This window comes from Falco biarmicus, unplaced genomic scaffold (assembly GCF_023638135.1).
Source record: "Falco biarmicus isolate bFalBia1 unplaced genomic scaffold, bFalBia1.pri scaffold_27, whole genome shotgun sequence".
NCBI classification, from domain to species: domain Eukaryota; kingdom Metazoa; phylum Chordata; class Aves; order Falconiformes; family Falconidae; genus Falco; species Falco biarmicus.
Window position 1 is genome coordinate 233,988 of NW_026611833.1, and position 20,655 is coordinate 254,642.

Sequence of the window (20,655 nt, forward strand, 5' to 3'; positions counted from 1 at the left end):
AAGTCCTGCCTTCAGTCACCGGAGTAATATTTGCAGTCAAACTGTGGCTCTTAGATCACAACAGATTTCTTTGGGTTTTGTTAGAAAAAAATACCCGATTGCAGTGTGTTCCTGTGTATTGTTCAAGGAAGAACAATACCTGAGCCTTTTTTATGTGTTAGGAAACAGGAATCCTCATGAACAGCTGCTGATAGTCAAAGGTGCTCAGCTGAGAAAGATGACGAGAGGTCATCATCTGTGCAGATGCCTGCTGGTGGCAGGCAAAATTTCATACTTTTGGGTTCAATCTAGACAGGTCTAACCGTATAACAAAATAAGTTAAAGGCGTATTTCATGTTCTTAGAACTTTCTTCATGCTAATTTAACTGTTTCGTTAGGGCATGTTTGGACAACTGCAGCAGGAGCTTGCTGCTGCACTTAAAAAGCAATCTATGCCAGAAGCTTCACTTGAAGTTACTACGCGCTACCACAGTGACCTGGAGAGAGACAAGCTGCGCTTGCAAAAGGAGTTGGAAAAAAAGGTGAAAACTAAGGTAGTTAATGTCTGTAACTATATGAATAAATCTGAGCGTAGCTGTTGAAAGCAGGAGCGAATGTTGTCCTTTTGCACCACCTTTTGCAGTGTTCTTACGAAAACTGAAGTATAGAGGGAACCAGAGGAGCTTTGCAGGAAAGCTGTAGGGTGATTCTGTGTGTGTGTGCATGTCATCTTATCCCCCAAAGTTGTAACCTCATCCTGTCGCTTCTAGAGTATTCCTTCTTCCCACCAGCTCCAGCTGCTGTTCTTGGTTATGGTTCCTAAGGTGTGTTTTACACTCCACACCAACCTTGGCCATAGGTCTTGGATGGGTGGAGGAGAGCTTAGGCCTGTTTCTGTGTAAGTTACTGCATTCTCCTGCGCTCTTGTCTTTTCCGGCCACCTTACTTTTTCTTCTGCCACTGTTGCTTTCACAGACGCAGAAGCAGAACATGCTGGCTCTGACATCCAAGGACTTGCACAGCACGTGGGAGGAGCACTTGAAGTCAAGATCCCACCTTGAAGAGCGCGTTGCTCAGCTGGACGAGGAGAAGGCTGAACTGTTGCAACAGGTGAGCCCAGAAAATTCTCCAGGCACCGAGCCAATACCCAGGAGAACCACATGCACCTTCTGGTCAGGTTCTTACATATCATTGTTTTCTGTTATCCCTGCCATTCAGGCTGCGAGTACCTTATCGTTTGGGGGTCATGGAGGAAGCAAATAAAAGCTAGATGGGTATCCTTGTGTAAGTTCTGGAGTGGCTCTGTTGGGAAGAGTTCCCAGTGTGGTTTGCTATCAGTTGAGCACATCGAGCAAGGCCACAGTTCCCAGTTCTTCCTTGGATTTTGTGTGGTCATCTTCTGACCCCTTGGTTTCTGGGCAGGTTTAAAATGCTTGATGTTTCCAGTGCGTGTGTGGAGGAGCTGCTGTATGTTTTCAGCGTAGCGGGAGCTTAAAAGCCTTGCCGAAAAACATACTGAAGGAATGCTGGGTAAATGAACGAGTGCTTGGGAAACAAGCAGCGCCTGCCAGTTGCCAAGGGACAGCCTTCCCCTTTTCTCCTTTTCTGTAGAGGGAAAATGGAAGTACAAAGTCAAAACAGCTGCCAGCTCTCCTCTGGTGTGGCTGAGAAAACACCAAGAGGAGGAAAACCAGCATGTGGCTAAGTAAATGGCCACACAGAAGAGGTGGAGGTAATGGCCGAGGGGAATAAAATGTTGAAGAACTCCAAAAGATCAGATTCCTCCACAAGCCCCTGCCTGCTGGTTGCTGGAAGATCCCATGAAAGCTTTGGATGGATCCATGTTCTCCCATGAAGTGCATACCTACGTAATCCCTACTATGAGCAGAGGCACTGCCAAAAGTGTTCTCCAGCATCTTTTCCACCTGTTATGTCTAGAAGAGGATGGCCTTTGCTTCAGCGAGGGCATCTGTTTCTGTAGTTACGTTTTGGTCTGTTTGATGTGAAACCTGAAGGGATGGAATATCCTCAGGAATTCCGTCCCATGGCATTCTGTGGAACGTGGCTAACGGATAGAGACGTCCGGCAGCTTCTCTGTGGAGAGCGCTAGATGCACAGACTGTACGTAGGTATTTTTCCTGTGCTCTGTTTGTGTGATACACTTTCAAAAGAGAAAAGAAAGATGTGAGAGTGAAAGAAAGGAAGTGAAGAAGCTGGTAGAGTTGAAACGCCCAGCTGAACTACGTCTGGCCCAAGAAATGAAAAGAAACCTCGATCTGCAGAAAGACTGTAAGAGGGACGGCTTTTTAGCGTGGTGAAGAGGTATCCCTGCGTAGAAGTCATGTTTTATTAAACTTTAGTGTAAAAATAGGTGTACCTAACTGTGAGCAGATGCCGGCCTCGTGTTAGTTCTTGCAAGGTACTTCTGTACACCAGCCCCTAGTTTTCACTAGCTGCCAAAACAACTGCAGGTGCAGGTTGCCCTGCAGTTCTCCTGGGAAAAAGGGAGTCTTTCATTCCTCTTTTCAGGTGAAATCTGGACTCTCCAAGTGTATGTGGCACAGGAATACTGGTTTTTCCTGGTAATTCCTAGTGTGTCAAGCACGTTAAAGATGAAGCAAGCTGTGTCTGTGCTGTTTACATGAGAGTATGTGAAAAAGTCCAGTTTTGTTCCTTTGCTTCATTGTTTTCATGACTAGTTTGCTGTGCAGGTTGAAGAGGCTGCTGAGCAGAGCTACGAAGGAACTAAGGGTGTATGAGGAGAGAGGGGGACTGTCCCAGCTTAATTTGCAGGGAGAAGTGAAGAACAGGTATTCTGAAGTGGTCAATGAAATTGGCAGATTAAGAACAAAGGTGAGCTTTATTTTGTTTGGGTTATTGTGGTGTTTTTTCTTGTGAAACCTTTGTTCTTTCTTTATACTTCTTTTCATATTGTTGACTTTTTTTCTTGGCTGTATTTCTGAAATTATTTGGCTGTTTTTTGATGTTCCTTCTATGGTCACAGTAGTAGGCGACTGTAATACTGATGTAGCTCTTAGGGGTAAAGATGGAAGTGTTACGTACACAGCAGTATCTGCGAGGGCACATCAGGGGTAGGCTGTCCTGCAGAGGAAGGGCAAAGCAAGAGCCACAGCAAGGCTGGCAGGGTCTGTGACCACACAGGCCAGGGATCAGCCCCACAGGCCCTCACCAAGAAGAGCAGAAGAGTTCTGGGGACAGTAAGCAGAGTGCGCCAAGAGTGCAGATCACCAGGCCGGTCCATAGGGATGGGCAGGTCTGCAGTCCTACTGGGCCGTCACGTCCATGGGTGAGGGTCAGGGCTGAGAGCAGTGAAGGCCCAGCACAGGCCTGGCTGCAGCTTGAGGCCGTGGCAGCATCGTCGGGCTCCGACGGATGCATTCCCTCTCGGAAGAGAGGGGAGTAACGCCACCATCACTCGGAACAGCTCTGTGCAGTTGGCCTTGCCCAAGGTCACCCCCTGAAGGCTGTCTCGGGCACGAGTTGAGCAGGAGGCAGGTGGGGGTTTGCTTTTCGGAATGGTGTCTTTGCTTCCCAGGGCACAATGCAGTGTGAGGTGGTGCGGAAGAAACCCTGTAACTTGTTGCTTACTAGTAGCTGACTCAGTCCGTCTTTCCTGGTCTTAGAGACCCACAAATGGTTTTGAGGTTGCTCTGCGGCGAATGAAGAGATGGGACGCAGCTTGATGCAAGCAAATGTCAATTTATTGTACAGAAGCACACGTTCTTATACACTTTCAGAAGCTGCGCGCTTTAAACTAATTGGTTCTTGAAGCTAAGCATTGCATACTAGGCAATCCCTGATTGGTGGTTAACTACCAGCAATTAACAGCAAGGTGTTACCTTTCCTTGGCGCCATCCGTCTCCCACTCCCCTGTGCTCTGCAAACATGCCTCATCATGTTAATTGTTGTCTAGACAAGCTCGAGCACATTCCCCTCAGCTAACCGATTGCCACGCGTGGTCCTAGTTTCCAGCCCGCTCCTGCATTGCTCTGGCCGTTCGGTAGCATGTGACCTTTTAGCTGCTTCTCCGCTCATTACTGAGATAGCTGTGTTTCAAAGTTATGCTCCTTTTTAGAAGATATTATTGTCGAACGAGTCAACTGCCTTGACAGTGGCTCATTTTTAGTTCACAGGTTAGCAGCATATTTGTGTTCCTGTTGGAAGAGTTATTTTGAATGACAGGGAATGGAATTACGTTTGGGCAATTTTAAATAAGTGTAAAGTTTCTACGTATTTTAGAGACTTTCAAGTGTTGACTCTGCTGGTTTCCCCCACTTTTTTAAAAATAAAAGATGATGGGATATCATGTTTTATGGTTAATAGGTATAGACGATGGCTGTTTCTGGAGGGGGAAAGAAGGGGATAGAGCTGTAGTTGACCATTGGGACCTATGGGAAGTCTGATATTTCCTGGAAATCTTTTGAAAACAAACTGCAGCTTTGACCTAAAGAGACTGTCTTCTGCCACCACTGCTGCAAAAGCGGTGTTCTGAACTGCTACTTCCAGATCGTTTAGCGTAATGGAAGAGAAGGGTACCCGTTTCTTGCCTTGTCAGTTCTGTGACAAAGCTTTGACCGTGTGACAGCATGTGACAGTTCCTCTGAAGCGTGACACATGGTTCTTTTTCTGATGAAACCAGAATGTGGCTGTGATGTAACTGGGTATGGGTGTGTTTGATTTCCTATGATCGTATGAACACCTCGCAGAAGAATAGCCCTAGTGCTTTTCAGCCTAGCCCTGCGGGTGTCATGCCGCTGGTTTGGTACCTCTCGGTCCGTGACCCACTGCAGAACTGAGGAAGGATGGGAACCTGAGGAATGCTGTCAGAAATTATGTGAAAGCTGTTCTTGTTTTAAAAGAAGAGCCTGGTTTCACTTTTGTGATAAATAGTCTTGATGGCCAACTCCTTTACCAATTTTCACAGATTTGACTAATTTTAGATCCCTCTGAGTTCCCTGTTTTTTTCCCCTTTCCTGTCTACAGGTTGATGAACTTTCCCAGCAGCTGGAGATAGAGCCTAAAAAAGGCATGCAGCTAGAAGCACAAAATCATGATTTGCGAGAGGAGTTGTCCACCATGCGTGGGAACCATGAAAAACTGGAGAAGAGCAAAAGCCAGCTGAAAGAAGAGGTGGCTAATCTCAAACACCATATGGAGACTAACATGGTGGATCGCAGCCAAATAGAACAATCCAAAAGAGAGGTGGAAGAGTGAGCTGAACAAGAAATAAGACAAAAACGGCAAGAAGTCAATCTGATTTTGCAGGTAAGTTCATTTCTTATGTGTGTCTGTTATAGACTTCTGTTTTGGTTGTCATTTTTAGGGGCGGGGGGTGGTGCCTGATTCCATGTGTTACGCTGTACTTCTGTTTTTCCTGAAGGGCAGTGGGAGAAGGGAATATGGTTGGGCAAGACGCTTTCATGTGCGTGCAGTGTGCCTGCAGGCCCTGAATCAAAAACTTGCCAAGGTAGAATTTCATTTTGCAGTTCTTGGAGGGGTATCACTGTCCACTGGTCTTGTTCTCATTGTTTATCCTTGAATGGGTATTGCAACTTAGAGTTGTCACAGCCAGGCATACACATCTTCCTTAGTCATTGCACAAGGGGCAACGCTCAGAAAAGAAGTCACCAAAGCTGCAGGGTGGGGGCTGGGGGTGCGGCATCTCCATAATTTCTTTGAGGAATGCTATGCCCTGTCCTACAGAGGTTGTGTTCTTCCATCAGTAGCTTTGATGAAGAATAGTGCTAAGATGGGGGTTCTTTCTGAATGAAAAGAATCATTTAGTGTGGTAGTTCCAGGGTTCTGCCCTGGTCGCTGATGGCAGTGAGGAGGCACAGTTGCCTCGCTGAATAGAGCTGGGCCCTTGAAACTGGGTACGTGCAATTGACTGGCGAGGGGAGTTCTCTTTTTCTTTGCGGTGGTTGAAAGTGTGTATCTACTTCAGATGCAGGCAGCCTCCCAGGACAGATTAGAACAAATCAGGGCCAGTCGTCATGCTTTGCTGACAAGCCAGCTAGAACACAGAATTGGAGACCTCGAACGTGAATTGGACAGGATAAAAAATACCCAGCGAGACAGTATTTTTCAAAAAGAATCTGTACAGGCAGAAGCGGAAAAGTACAAAGACCTGTATCTGGAGGAAGTTAAAAATGGAAGGTGCCTAGGAAATAAACTGGAAGGGTAAGTCCATGCATTTTTGGCGTGATAATAAGATACTACTTTTTCCTCAAGCAGTTTTCTTCGTTAAATACCTTTTCTACATCTGGTCAGCATTATGCATAAGAGAGCATATTTGTGATGAAAGTACCTTAAGGCTCCCCCCTCTTCATTGGAACTATCTTCGTTTCTCTTCAGTGTTCCAGCAGTAACACCACCGATCATGGGCATTAATAGGATATTTTTGAAGTTGAGTTTGTTTTAACAGGCAGCCTTTTTGCCAGTCTCTAATCTCCTCTTCTTATTCTAAGTACGGCAGAAAAGAGAATGTCATGTCCTTTACTGCTTGAATAAGGATAGGCCCTTCAGAGAACGGCATTTGGTGCTATGAAGAAGAACAACAAAAATCTTTTGGCTTCCATTTTAGCCGCATGTCATAGGTTTCAGCTTGCTTTGGGAAAGGAAGGGAAGCCCAGAGTTCTTACGCCGGTGATGTACCTTTCAGGAAGAGCTATGTAAACACACGGTGTGCACAGACTGCTTTGAGGCCTTAATGCTGAGAAGTCCAAAGAATTGGTTAACTCTTGCTGCTTCCTGCAGGTAGTGTGGCTACCTAGAAATAGGCTCTTCAAAAAACCTCAGATCAAATTATGGACATTTTTTTTGAACTCTCTTAATCCCTTCCACTTTCAGAAGTCAGATAATAGTCAAAGACCTGGAGGGTAACTTTGCGGAAGTGTTATTACCAAAGATAATTCTTTGTATGCTTCTGAATGTTTCAGAGCTAATGAGAGATGAGCAGAAGCCAACGCTAAGCTCCTTCAGGAGTGCCATAGAAGCAAACCTTTAATTGCAAGCAGCGCTGTCAGTGGTCCAGTTCTGTATTCAACTGAACTGGGACATATTAGCAACAATCCGGCACTGAATAGAAGTCTAAATCTAGGAGGAAGCTTCCTAACCCCGACCGTGAATACGTTACCATCAAGAAACAGAGTTGAAGCCTATGTGGCTAAGGTAAGCGTTTTTAAATACTGGTCTCAACTAGTGTTGAAGAGTATCTGTAAGCAAGGTTGTGCTTTTCAGTCTAAAGTTAGAATCCATTTCTAGTTCCAAACCATATGCTCTAATATGCTAAACCAAATTGCTCATCAAACCAGTATACAACTAGGTGGTAGAAATGAAGACTTCTGGTCATTAGGGTTATAAAATTTCCAGAAGCGCTCAAAGACCAAAAAATACTGAGTTCTAAATGATGAACTGCGTAACAGGTTTTTTTTGCAAGTTCTCTTTTGCAAGAGAAACTGTGATGAAGAATACTGTGGCATAGGAAGCTCCCAAATAAGCTCTTCAGTAAAATTTAATGCGGATGCCCCATCCCTGGCAGTGCTCAAGGCCAGGCTGGGTGGGGCTTGGAGCAACCCGGTCTAGTGGAAGGTGTCCCTGCCCATGGCAGGGGGGCTGGAACTGGATGATCTTTAAGGTCCCTTCCAACCCAAGCCATTCTGTGGATGACCTTTTTTAAAACAGCTATCTTTATGATGAGTGCAAAATCCCATCAGACTTCTTTGTTTGAGACACCTTTTCCCCCTTCACTGATGTTCATGCTAGCAGTTTCTTCACCGGAACTGGTTTTAGTACAATACCAACAAAGGGATGCTTCAAAACTAGGATGGTATGAACAGGGCACGTTACTTCTCACTTGAGTGCGGGACGAATGCTGTGCCTCGGAGGCATTTGATTTTGTGGGTCCTGCTATGTGGTGTTATATGTAACTGCTCCTCAGGAAGTCTACAGAGCTTTCTAATTTGGTAAAAAGCTGCAACCTCTGCAATACCTCTGGTCAAAATATGCCCTGTAATTAGCAGTCAGCGTGATAGCACATCCCTCACAGAATGGTAAACGTGATATCATGAGACTTGGAAACAGATGTCAGTAGTTGTAATCGGTTTCCCACCTAGCATAGGACTGAGGCATGGGCAAGCTTGCCTGTTCAGTCAGTGTCTGTCCCTCGCACATTCTGTTGTTGAATGGATGTGAGAAGCATTTGGTCACCTTTAAGCCTTACCCTGGTTCAGTGGTCCCACCTACATTGGAAAGAATCCATTTAAAATAACGTGTCTACATACTGCACATGGTTTAAGAAAAAGAAAAAAACCAAACCAAACAACAAAACAAAAATAGACAAAGCAGTGTGTAGGTAGTGCGTAGCAGCGGCAGTTAAGAGATGAACTTTTCTGTATCGTTGTGAATGTGGTTTTTGTGTCAGAGGGGTGGACATAACACTACCTAAAGAACGTGGGAGGCAATTAGTACTGTACCACCTGCAGGGATTATTCTGCACGCAAGCAGCAGAAAGGAGGCGAAATTCAGGGATCCACTGCAAAACTGAAGTAAGGAGAAAGCCAGGACAAGGGAACAAGAGGGACAGGGAGCAGGGAGCAAGTGAGGGCAGGGAAAAAAGAGAGAGAGATGGGAGCGAGATGTTACAAGAAGAAAAAGGCAAAGGAGGAAACCATCCCACTTCTAGGAAAAAAGCTGTCCTAGTTTAAAAGAAAAGGGTTTAACAGTTGTGGTTTCTTTTTTTGAAGAAGAAACAGGAAAAAAAAATAACCTCCCTGTTACTAAATCCAGCTGCACATCTTTTTATGGTATTTCTTCCTGTAATTACCAGTTAGGGAACGACTGAGACTAATTGTAGTGTCACTGCTTGTAGCCTCGAGTCACCTGACGTTCAGTGTATTCAGGGAAATCTTAAAACCTGATCTTCTCTGGAGTCCTTCAGAAGAAAGGAACTGAGTTCTCAGAGGTGCAGTAGTTGCTAGAGGACTAGGCGAGTATTTCGCTTAGAACTGCGGGCTTAATTGTTCTCAGTCGGGTGCAGTATGTCATGTGCATAACATGCATCTGAGAAAAGAGGATTGAATTGCAACATAAGACTTTGAAGTCAGGAAGTAACAAAAGGGAAAAACTGCATGTATCCCTCTGCATACAATAATGGGTGGCAAATCTCAATCAGTTTCCAAATGCAAAATCACCAGATGCACAGTCTGTGCTGTCATTTCCGCAGGAGTCCCGTGCCATTCAGGAGGCAAGTTGGAGCATGAGGGAAGAAATCAGAGATTATAGTGTTAGTCTATTTTGAAATGCTTTGCTGGTTGTGCTGCCTGGTATTCTGTCTGTTCACCAGACTGTTTCAAAGCAGAAGAATTTCTCTGACTCTAAGCCTTTTCTTCACTTCACTGTTTACTTCAGTTATGCCTCAGCTTTGTTTTCCCACTAACCTGGTTCCCTTCTACAGAATTTGCCTTGCCTTTAAATTCAGGATGCGCAGTGCTGCCTTGGCTGGAGATGACAAATGTTTCTGCCACTGAAGCTCTAAATGACAGGGAGTTAAGAAGCTGAAATTGCAGTGTGCCTCAGGCAGTCCTTTTGCACTACTTTTTTTAGTCAAAGCTCTCTGCAGATTTGGTGTTCCTTGTAGTAGCTTCCTCAAGGTGAGAAGGGCTATTGGAAGTAGGGAACATGCCAGCCATTCTGAAGAGGAAGATGTTTGTGTAAATTTCGTTTGTGCACAAGCTTTGAAATAGCTTCAGGGGCAAAGAGGTGAAAATAGTTCACACTGCTCTTATTCAAAATGATGGTGATCATTGGTCCTGCAGCTGTTGGAAAAAACACTGGTAAATGATGCTGACAAGAGGAAGGAGTGCTCCACTAGCAAGTGGACACAGTTTCTTCTTTAGACTTAACTAAGGAATTTGGTGTTTAAAGGCTTGAAAGATTGCACCGTTTTCCTAAACATGAGGCATGACTATCAGTGATTACACATAGAGCCGTACATGTTGAAGATGGTAATATCACAAGTTCAGCAAAAAAGAGCGTGTTATTCTTAAAAGAGCATAAAGAAATGTGTTCCATTCCAGTATAGCCCCTTCCCCTTTATCAAATATATACGCTACAGAAATGAATAACCTTGAAGTGCAAAAGGATCTTTAAAAATAGAAAAAAGTTCATATTGGCACAAGCTTATTAACCAGTAGAATCCCAATCCCATGCAAATGTCTTCGGGTTTTTTTGGTGTTTTTTATTTGTATTAGAGCTTCAGTAATGTGGAATAAATTACAAGTACTTGACAAATTCTGTGCATGTCATTAGACAGTGACTGTAGCAACTAGCAATTCAGCATTTCAGACCTGCTCCCTTAGTCCATAGACTAAGGCAAGGAATGTCTCCTGCAAGTGCTGCAAGGAGGTTTTGGGACTGGAGTCCTGCTGTTAGGTTTAACAAATGTCAAGCTTAAATCCTAACAGCTGTGCCAAAGGCTGGTGAAAATGAACGTGCGTGTCTTGACAGACAAGAACAGTGAACTCTGCAACCAGGGTGAATCAGTGGGTAAATGAAACCAGTTTAATGTGGGAAGGGAAATGTCTGCTTCCTCTTCATCTTTCAATTTCTGTTCCGTTTCTGATTTGGCTTTCTGCACTCTTGTAGCAGTCTTTGTTGTTAGCTTTTTTACTTGCTTCATTTACATGTAGGCCACGTTCTTGTTTCTCACTGAAGACCTGTGAACATAAGGCCATTTTTCTTTCTTCTTCAGCTCCTTCATCAAAAATCTGTCCCTCTCTCTTCTCTGCAGCCAGATACATGGCAAGGTTTGCAGCCAGCATTGTTTAATGTTGGGATGGTATTTTATACTGGAAATGTTGTCTGTTTATGCTGTTAGGTTTTGATTAAAACTTACTGATGTATTCACATTTTCCTAACACTGCGCATATTTTGAACTTTAGTTTGTCCAAGTGAAAGAATGACTGCTGCAGGGGACTTCTCTGCTTTATGTATTTGTAGTGCAAGGGCTTCGGTGGTAGTTAACCGTCTGTGAGGGGTAGCGCAAGGGCTTCGGTGGTAGTTAACCGTCTGTGAGGGGTAGCGCAAGGGCTTCGGTGGTAGTTAACCGTCTGTGAGGGGTAGCGCAAGGGCTTCGGTGGTAGTTAACCGTCTGTGAGGGGTAGCGCAAGGGCTTCGGTGGTAGTTAACCGTCTGTGAGGGGTAGCGCAAGGGCTTCGGTGGTAGTTAACCGTCTGTGAGGGGTAGCGCAAGGGCTTCGGTGGTAGTTAACCGTCTGTGAGGGGTAGCGCAAGGGCTTCGGTGGTAGTTAACCGTCTGTGAGGGGTAGCGCAAGGGCTTCGGTGGTAGTTAACCGTCTGTGAGGGGTAGCGCAAGGGCTTCGGTGGTAGTTAACCGTCTGTGAGATGATAGTCTATGGATTTAATCTGTTATAATGGAACTTTGAGCTCTAGGAGTAGGCTGGTTTACCCTCCTTGCCACTTCTGATATACAAAAAGTTCTTGGTGGTCGCAGCAGTTGTGTCTAGGAACTCAACTTCAGAACAGTACTGGTACTCCAGACTCGGAGCATCATTTCACGGAGTCTTACAGGATCCAGCTTACTCTGTGCTAAAGCAGCCTGTGTGGATAAGTAGTAAGTCAACACCACTTTCTGAAAAAGAACTGTTGAGAAGGTGCCTGCTGCAAATGAACACCTGGTGTGTTACCGCCTGAAGAGATGTGCAGTGAGGTGAGAAGTACCTGCTCAGGAGGTTTGGGACACTCAGCTGTGATGCCTTTCCCAGGGGTTTGGGGGGAAGGAGAAAAGTGGAGGCAAGTTAAGGTCCTCGGAGGTGTATTTTGCCTGGCTCTTCATTCATCCCCTTTTCAGAAATCAGTGTGTTGGCTTTATTTCCACCTATTTCTCTTCCCTCAGACATGGATGAGAATCACAAAGACGTTGATGGAATGAATAAGAGGAAAACAAGACCTTTTTCTTCTCTTGATTGATTTGTACATGTTGCGGAGGGTCCTGTGGACCTTCTAGTCATTGTGAAGACTCAGGAAACCAGGGAAAGTGGTTTCTTCTAACACCACTAAGTACTACGACTTTGCTTGGGCTTGGTCCTGGGTTTGGGCCGTATTTTGGTCTAGGCATTAGTTTTCCTGCTTTTCTCTGTTACCTGTGTCTCGTCTCAGGAGTTAGGGGGTCCTTTCTCCCCGGAATTTTGCTTCTGCTCGTACCTGCTTGAAAACAATTAGAGATTTGGGGGGTCCTTTTCCATTGTTCATGCAGCTCTGTTGGCACAGAGTATTTCAATGAAGTATCACAGAGTGGTGCTTCTCCTGCAGGATCCGGTGAATTTGGTCCCAGCTTTCCCTGTGTTCCTGGAGAGAGAGCCCTTCCCTCCGCTTCGCTGGTTTACAGCCCCGCTCCTCTGACCCTTGCAGTTACTGCCTGTTACTGCTGCTCTTGTGAGGGTAAGCAGAGTGGTTTCCTTCCTGAGGCTCTTGCTCTCTCTGTCCTGTTGAGTACCCTGTGCAGTGTTTCCGTTCTTGTTGTTGTTGTTATGCTGCTAGGTGGGTCTGCTCATTTCATGAAATAAATGCTCCTTCCCCCAGGAATTCAGTACTAAAATCAAGAGAGTCACAGAAGGAGTGAGGGTGGAAAGGGGCCTCTAGAGATGATCTAGTCCGACCTCACCCCTGCTCAAAGCAGGGTCAGCCGTAGCAGGTTTCTCACTGTTCTGTCCAGCCAGGTGTTGTACATCTCCAAGGATGGACACTCCACAACCTTTTCTGAGCAACTTGTTCCAGTGGCTGTCCATGCTTACAATTTTTTAAAAAATAATAATTATAAAAATCCTTGTGTTAAAGTTTCCTCTATCTGGATTTGTGCCTATTCCTCTTGTTCTTTTGCTTGGCACCGCTGAGAAGAGTCTGGCTCCATCTTCTGTACTCCCCCCACCAGGTACTTATACACATAGATAAGGTCCCCCTGAGCTTTCCTGTTCTCCAGCAAAGAAACAGTTGCAGCTCTCAGCCTCTGCATATAGCTCACAAGGTCCAAGCCCTGCAGCATCTTCATGGCCGTCGTAGCCCTGGAAGCTGTATGATACGTGTTTGGAAATTCACTTCTGTGTGTCACAAATTTGATGGAAAAAATGTAGGAGTAGCAAGTACCATCAAACGTAAACAACAGCGTATAGCGCTTGGACTGTGACTCTTAAATTAGGAGATGTGATTCCTTCTTGTGAAGGCTTCTGAAGGCAGAATCATAAGTGAGAATAACTTAATTGGTAACAATACCCACTTTCTAGGGGAGAAGAGGCGTAAGTGCTCCTTTGCAGTGATCCAGGCTGATTCCAGCTACATAATAAACTCCACAGCACTCGCTGCGTAGAAGCTGTAGCTGCGGTTGTTTTTCTTAGTACACAGTTTGCAAGAAAAAATTGTGTGTGCTTTTATATTTTTATAAATGTGTGTTGTGGTATTTGCAATAACAATAAAGAAGTTTTGGCGTCATCTGTAGGAGCTCTTTCAATTTCCCATCTTAAGGTGGAGAAAAGAAGAATATTGGCACACACTTTTTTCTATACAAATGGTGTATGTCAATCCTGCAGCAGCTGCTGGTGCAGCTCTTCTCTCTGTGAAGTTGCAGAAGCCAGCCTCAACTGGCTGATTTGTCCCTGTGGGTGGCATTTGTACATATCTCGGCATGTAGCTGACATCCTGTTTGTGTGTTTGATGATAAACTTCAGCCGTACCTTCACTGCTATAACTGCGCTAGGCTTTCTTGCTTTCTTCCTGTGTATTTTGTTAAATGCCCAGTAATAATCCAGCTGGCGAGTTACAAATTGTTTTGTTAACGTTGCTGAGCAATGAGGCAGCTGCAGCCCGACTGACCAAAAGTTTCTCTTCAAGAAAAATCAAACCCCAAACCAAGGTGTGTCTACTTGGAATTATATTTTTAGGTTTTCTCTCATTATGTGTTGATTTTAAGAATGTTTTAGAAGTTTAATATTAGAAAAATGTAACTGTTAAAATATTAACTATATTTTCTGTATAATTCTAGGTACGGCAGGAACTAGATGAAAGAATCACTAAAGAACTTAAACAAGGTAATGTGTCACTGTTAGGGGCATTTTTAAGGAAAAAGAGTAGTGTTCCTAACTCCTGAATGTAATGGCTTGAAAGCTGTCAAGTTCCTGTGCTAAGCACAGGGAGGTTTTTCTGCTAGCTTTCCAGTTCAGACTTGAATGTGAAAATTTCCTGCTTACCAAAAGATTGTGTAGAATGTTATGCAGTTGCCTGAAAAAGACAAGTGCAGAGAAAACTAACGCACTTCCTCTACACGGGTGCACTTGGCTTAAGCTGAAGTCACGTTTTTCTAGAGTGAATCCTTGAGCACAAACATCAAACGTAAAAGAAGCCCTGAGAGAAGACGTTTATAGACTTCAGCCATCGCTGCTTCTTCCATGTGCGTCGGTTGCATTCCGCACTACATCATACCGCGCCCATTCTCTGCTGTTGGGTCTGGATTTTTGCTGTTTCTTGTCCATTGCTTGTATTTGTAGCTTATATGTTGCAGTCTTTTTTGAATAAGCAAGAAAAATATAATCAGTGATGAAAGATACCCTTTCTCTGGGAAAAGATCATTTAGTAGCACTTAGGCAAACATCAGATGAGTTGAATGCTTTTAACACATAGCATGAAACATGCTCTATAATATGAGGCCAGGTGTCGAAAGAGGAATTCCACCTGTTTCAGGGTAGTCGTTCCTCCAGAGTCACTGCTTTGCTTTGCAGTGACTGGTGCTATTTCAAAGCAGGTAGCCCCTGCGAGAATTTCCTTCTGTTCCTGCATGCTTTTGGTAATACAGAGAGTGTTCAGCTGTAGCTTCACAGCTCGTTCCGTGTGTCCGAATGGACACAAAGCCGTTGCATTTCATCCGTGTGCATTTTGAACCTGAGTGTGCATCTGCTAGGTGTCATAGAGTGCGTTTGGTTTCAGGACCTTGTCGGAAAAATGTGGCTGGAGAAGAACAGGAAAGGTGGGCTTGCTTTCCTTGAGTATGTGTTTTTGTGGAGGAAAGAGGGTTTTGCCAGGGTGAGTTACAAAGACGCCCCTCAAAGAAAGTGCCAGGCTAGGAGACTTGTCCTGGCCTGACTGCATTGCAAAGGTGTTTGCGTTTTCACCGGCGGATTCTTTTTAAGTTTGTCACAGAGAAGGCAGAAGCTGGTTTTTAGGAGCAGAGTTCCAATAAATCACTGCTTTGAACATTCAAGGAAAACAGATACTGGAGGTTCGTGAGGTCTGCAGGGGGGCTCAGTTTAGCACTGGTGTAAGCAGGAGTCATTTGTGGGTTCCCTGAAGATGTTCAATGTGTAGCCTATAGAATTTCTGTCACTGGCTTTAGAAATACTGTTGGCTGGTAGGCAAATGTGGAAAAAGATTGTTTCTTCCTTTGTGCCTAGCCCTTTGATTGTTATGTCCCCTTGGAAGTTTTTAAATCTCTTTCTGGACTGTAGTCTCTCCAGTTATCCATGATGTTTTCATAGTGACTGATTTGGCCCTGTCTAGTGTAAAAGCAACACCGGAATGTTGTTTCTCTTCTCCCTAGCCACTGCTGAACTTGAAGCTGGATCTGCTGGAGCTTCTCCCATGGTATCTTCTGACGGATCTTCAGAAAGTATCCACGTTGACAGGATCCCCTTTGCAGGGCAGTACAGGAGCACCGCGATGTTTTAACCAAAAATTACCTGATTTGAACAAAATGCTGGGAAAAAAGCTCTGGAAATCATTTTGTTTACATAGTGCGTCTATAGTTTCTCATCCCACAGTTCAGATGGGAAAATGTGTTTATTGCAGTCCGAATGTGAATTCTAAGTCTATTAAATGGATGTCAAGCACATTGCACTTGCCTGTTGGTTTATTGATGCATAGGTGTTTTATTTTGCACTCGCCACAAGAAGCACACCTATTTTTGTCGGACTAGCAGAATGACTCACCTTGATTCTTGAGCGTGACAGAATTGTCAAAATGTTTCTTGTTAACGTAGAAGCATTATTTTTTCTCCACTGATGTTCTGTGTTTTAACAAAAGCATTCCCTTTGTTCTGCTTAATCCTTTCACCCTATGTGTTTTTAATGTTTCCAGTGTTACTTTAATGCTTAGGACATCATTTGATGTGATTTGAGCCTGCTGCTTCAGTCCAGATGCCGTGACTGCTTCTGCCGATAAAGTGAAATCTTTACCAGTGGTCATGCTGGAGGACGGGGCACTTTACGTTGCTGTCACCTTATGCGCCGTAGGTTTAACATTACTGTGAGTGTGTAGCAGTGCAGAGAGAGCTATGTGGTGGGTTTGGTATGTTTGTTTTGGATCACAGGACCACGGAACGGGTGAGGTTGGAAGGGACCTCTGGAGGTCATCCGTTCTAGCTCCCCTGCTCAGGGAAGGCCACCCAGAGCTGGTTGCCCAGGACCATGCTGGCTTTTGAGTATCTCCCAGGATGGAGCCTCCACGGGCAGCCTGTGCCAGTGCCCAGTCACCCTGATCGGAAAGAGGCATTTCCTGACGTTCAGCCCCAGCCCTCCGTGTTTCCGTTTGTGCCCGTGGCCCCTCACGGTATTCATCTTGGGGTTTGTGTTAAAGGCCGCTGCAGCTGTAGACGTTCCCAGTTACTACATCGGCAGCTGCGCTGTACCTGAAACACTTCATGTGCGGGAAAAATGAATGTTAAAATACTAACTTCCAGTCTCCTCAGTACTTTCCAAACCTTGTATGATAGGGCAGCCAATCTTTTTGTTGCTGCTAGCAGCTGACGATACGGTGGCGGTAGCCCAGATGGTAGCCAGTGTTCTGGGACATTTGTGTCAATAAAAGAAGCAGGTTTACTTATTTCAGGGAGTTACCTGTTACTGAAGATCTGCGTTGTCATTTCCTGTGCACAGAAGTCAGTAGTGATCAGAAGATGACAGAACAAAGTCCCAGTTCTGGGAAAGGAAGAATGGTTGTCCCGAGATCAATTAAGACTGGAAAAATCTGGGGGTTTTACCCACTAATTCAAGGACCTGAGTTAACAGGCAGTGAGGAAAGCAATGAATGTTGCTGTGACGCTGTTCCTCTTTATATGAATACAGTATATTAACTTCACAAATATGTATTTAATTCCAGGTATTCTGTTTCAGCTTGAAATTTAATAAACTTTGTCATCTAATATATGTCTTTGTTTTATCGTTCCCCTTCTTGACATCGCTTTCTACCCCTTTCCCTAACCGTACAGCTCTCCAGAGCGCTCTGCTCCTTTCAGCTCTGTTCGCCGCTGCACCTTCAGCCTGTCCTGGAGGCCAGGCAAAAGGCCAGCATGTGTGTATGTCCTTTTCCACAACTGTGTTAAGACCACAGGCTGGTGTTGGGGTACTCGTGATCAGTTCCCAGACTTTCCCTGTATTTTAGAGCAGTCCTCCTTGTGGTTTGGGCAGAAGGTAGCAGGTGAGCTTCTGGTAGCCGTGGAACGCTGGGAAATCGCACAGGTTTTGATCCCCTGCAAAGGAAAAAGGTGTAAAGAAACTTCTCCAGCCTGCACCAGAGTGGTCAAAGAGAAGTTCAGCTTTTGCTGCTTTCTAGTGTCTCTCCACAGAGGAAGCAGGGACAGAACATGTTGACGTTCACGTTGTGTTGTCAGTCACTGTGATAAACTCAGACGTGGCCTGTGCTCAAGTTTCTTCACCGCTCTCTGCTGCCAGCTCTTAGTGAGAGGGGAGAGCTCTTGGCTGGTGGAGCAGCAGAGCAGAAATTCGGTGTTGGCATCTGCCATAACCGGCATTGATGGCAGTTATGATGAGGCGTGAGGGGGGTACAGAGAAGGCCAGGCAATTCCTGCGCTCGAAAGTCCATCCCCAGTGTCACTGTGGGGACACTCCTGATGAAGCAGGAGAGGGCATGGCACTTAGGGGAGGCTCTGAGGCCTGGAAGACAGGGAATGTCTGTCCCATCTTCAAGAAGGGCAAGCCCGAGGAGCTGGGAACTGCAGCCTCACCGTGCTGCCTGGGAAGGTGGCGGAGCACGTACTCTGGAAGCCGTTTCCAAAGATTGGGGACAAGAAGTTGGTAGGGAGGAGTCAGCATGGGTTTGCACAGGGTGAAATCATGCCGCACTAACCTGGTACCTTTCTAGCGATGTGTGAGTAACTGAGTGGACAGAGGAAGAGCAGTGCGTGCTGCTTACCTTGGCTTTAGCAAGGCTTTCTCTGGCTTGTGCCCTAACAGTCAAGTTCAGGTTCAGGAACTTCCTGATCTCTTTCCAAAGGAGAAAGCAAGCGTGTTTCTTGATTTCTTTGCTCAGGTACATTAGAAACCCTTTGGGGTCAGTAGCTGCAAGCAGGTTGCAGATCTTTGCAGTCAGTTGTATGGAATAAACAACTCTGTTTCAGAAAACCTCATTATGCCAGTTGCTTTTTCCTCATGAGCAAATGTGTCAGGAGTTTCCCAGGTTTTGCTGTCTTCAAAATACCACGTTGAATTGTGGCTACAAAACATTAGTTTTTCAGTTTCTCATTGGCAGAGCAGTGGTTGAGTAGTGCTGCTGCAGCACTAGTATGTCTACCCAGCAAGGCCTGACTCCTGAAACATCCAGGCATTTGCTTATAATTCATTGCTGATCGCTGCCACTCCGTTCCACTGATGCTCTGCAGAGGGAACAGTTTAGAAAAGCCTTGAAAACAATTCATTAATGCAATAAACATAAAGGACAAATCAGAGACAGGGCAGCTGTCTTCTCCTTTTTGATGTTCCAGCACAGGCACTAGAAATGGGTAAGCCCTTGCTGAATGAGGGATGGGTGAGCTGCAGCTGCTTGTATTGTCTGTGACAGCCATGAAACACTACATTCTTGAAATACAAACGTGAAAATCTGGTAACTCATTTCTTTTTTTCTCTATAAACCGACACCTTCCTGCTGAAGTTCATCATTTTCATATTGGCCATCTTTGTGATAATAGAACCATGAACTTGACCTGTCTTTGCCGTGTTTGATCACACAGTCTTATGATTGGATGCGAAGAAAAATCACGGTTACCTCAGTCATAACCAGTGGGGATTAATGAAAGGGGAAAAGATCAGGTTATTGTATTTTCTTGAAGAGAAACCTTGGGTCGTTCTCTGCTTTCTGTTGCAATACAAAGATTCCACGAAAAAAAAAATCTCGGGAGGGGTGGAGAGAGGAAAACTTTGAGCTCATGCAGTTGGTAGGACAGCTTGACCTACATACCACTGAATACTCCATTGGAAAACTCAGGAGAACCGTCTATTGCTAGAATTCTCGGTTATAGTAGCTGAAATACTTTTGTGACTCTGGAAATGATAAAATAATTCTTGAACATAAACCAGATTTTAGCTGAGAGAAGGAAAGATTTACACAGTTAATTTACTACTCCCGTTTATGATACCTGCTTGTGTATCTTTTAGCTACGTAAGGGTACCAGAATGGGTTTGACTTTTACATAGCAGCCGGGGGGGAGGCAGCGGTGTGTTTTGCCAGAACATATTTTTCATTGGTAAAGCTGCTCTGCTCAATGAGAGACTATCACCAGAGCTGTCCGTTGTGTTGGGTTTTTTAAAGTGATTTATTAATCAAAGATGTATTGTCTGGCAATTTTTTATAGTTATGTGTTGGCTGCAGCAAGTGCTTTTGGACAAAAAAGGAACAAGAATATTTTTTCATTCTCCATTTTATTTTCAAGACTAGAATTCTTCAAAGCTAATTTTGGTATTTTTAGTTTCAAATCAACATTTTCAGAGCAAATTAAGTTGTGTAAAATTAAGCAAACGGGAAAGCAAAACTGTTTGCAGTAGTTTGCTGCTTTTCTTGGTGTGGTTTTGGCTTTGGGCAGCCTCAAAACTGTTTGGGTTTGCTTTGTATTGTTCTCTACCTCTTACTTTCCCCCAGACATACTCATTGAGCTTGAACAATCCGTGACTCCTACTGCTCAAAGGCTGTTGTCTTACGCAAGCAGCTTCTTTCTTACAGACTTCCATGAAACTCAATTTTATCTTTTTTTCTTTGTTAGTAATCCAGATTAAAAGGTTAACAGGAACTGTAGAGTTACATATAGCTTTACAAGCAAGAACTTAAATAGTTAGGCATACTGACTGCAAGGGGGAAGTCAGGATAAAAAAAAAGTAAACCAAATAATACTGTGGCTAAGAGATGAAAAACATATTACTGTTACTGCATTTGCGAAAATGGTAGCAATTTTTATGGTAAGTAATATTTTTTTCTCAAAGTGACTACAGTTGAATGTGATTTACAGAAATGAGCTGTGGTGTTTTGTTGGTTTTTTTCCCCTTTTCCCTGTTAGTGGGCAGGAAAGAATCAAAGTGCAGGGAGTTTTTTATTGCTGCACTTGAGTATGGTCTTTTTGAACAACCTGCCTGCCAAGTTTGTTAGGAATCTTACTTAGATGGCACTGTTTGTTACACTTGTTAGAATATTGCCAAATAGTAGCTTGAAATGTGTAGGTGAAGTTGCACTGATAGCTGAGCTGATTTAACAGCTCAACAGTGCCAAACAAAACTCTTCCTCTTTTCTGCCGGTGTGCCTTCCACCTCCCCTTGTATAAGCTTCGTTCAGAATGCTCTAAGATGCTGCAGCTCACTAAACTATTAGACAAAAG

At 44.5% G+C, this 20,655-nt stretch overlaps 1 pseudogene; it reads left to right on the forward strand.

Annotated features, from left to right (window-relative positions):
• Positions 1-380: 380 nt before the first annotated feature.
• On the forward strand, positions 381-16,064 carry LOC130143367 (ankyrin repeat domain-containing protein 26-like; annotated as a pseudogene).
• The last annotated feature ends 4,591 nt before the right edge of the window (positions 16,065-20,655 follow it).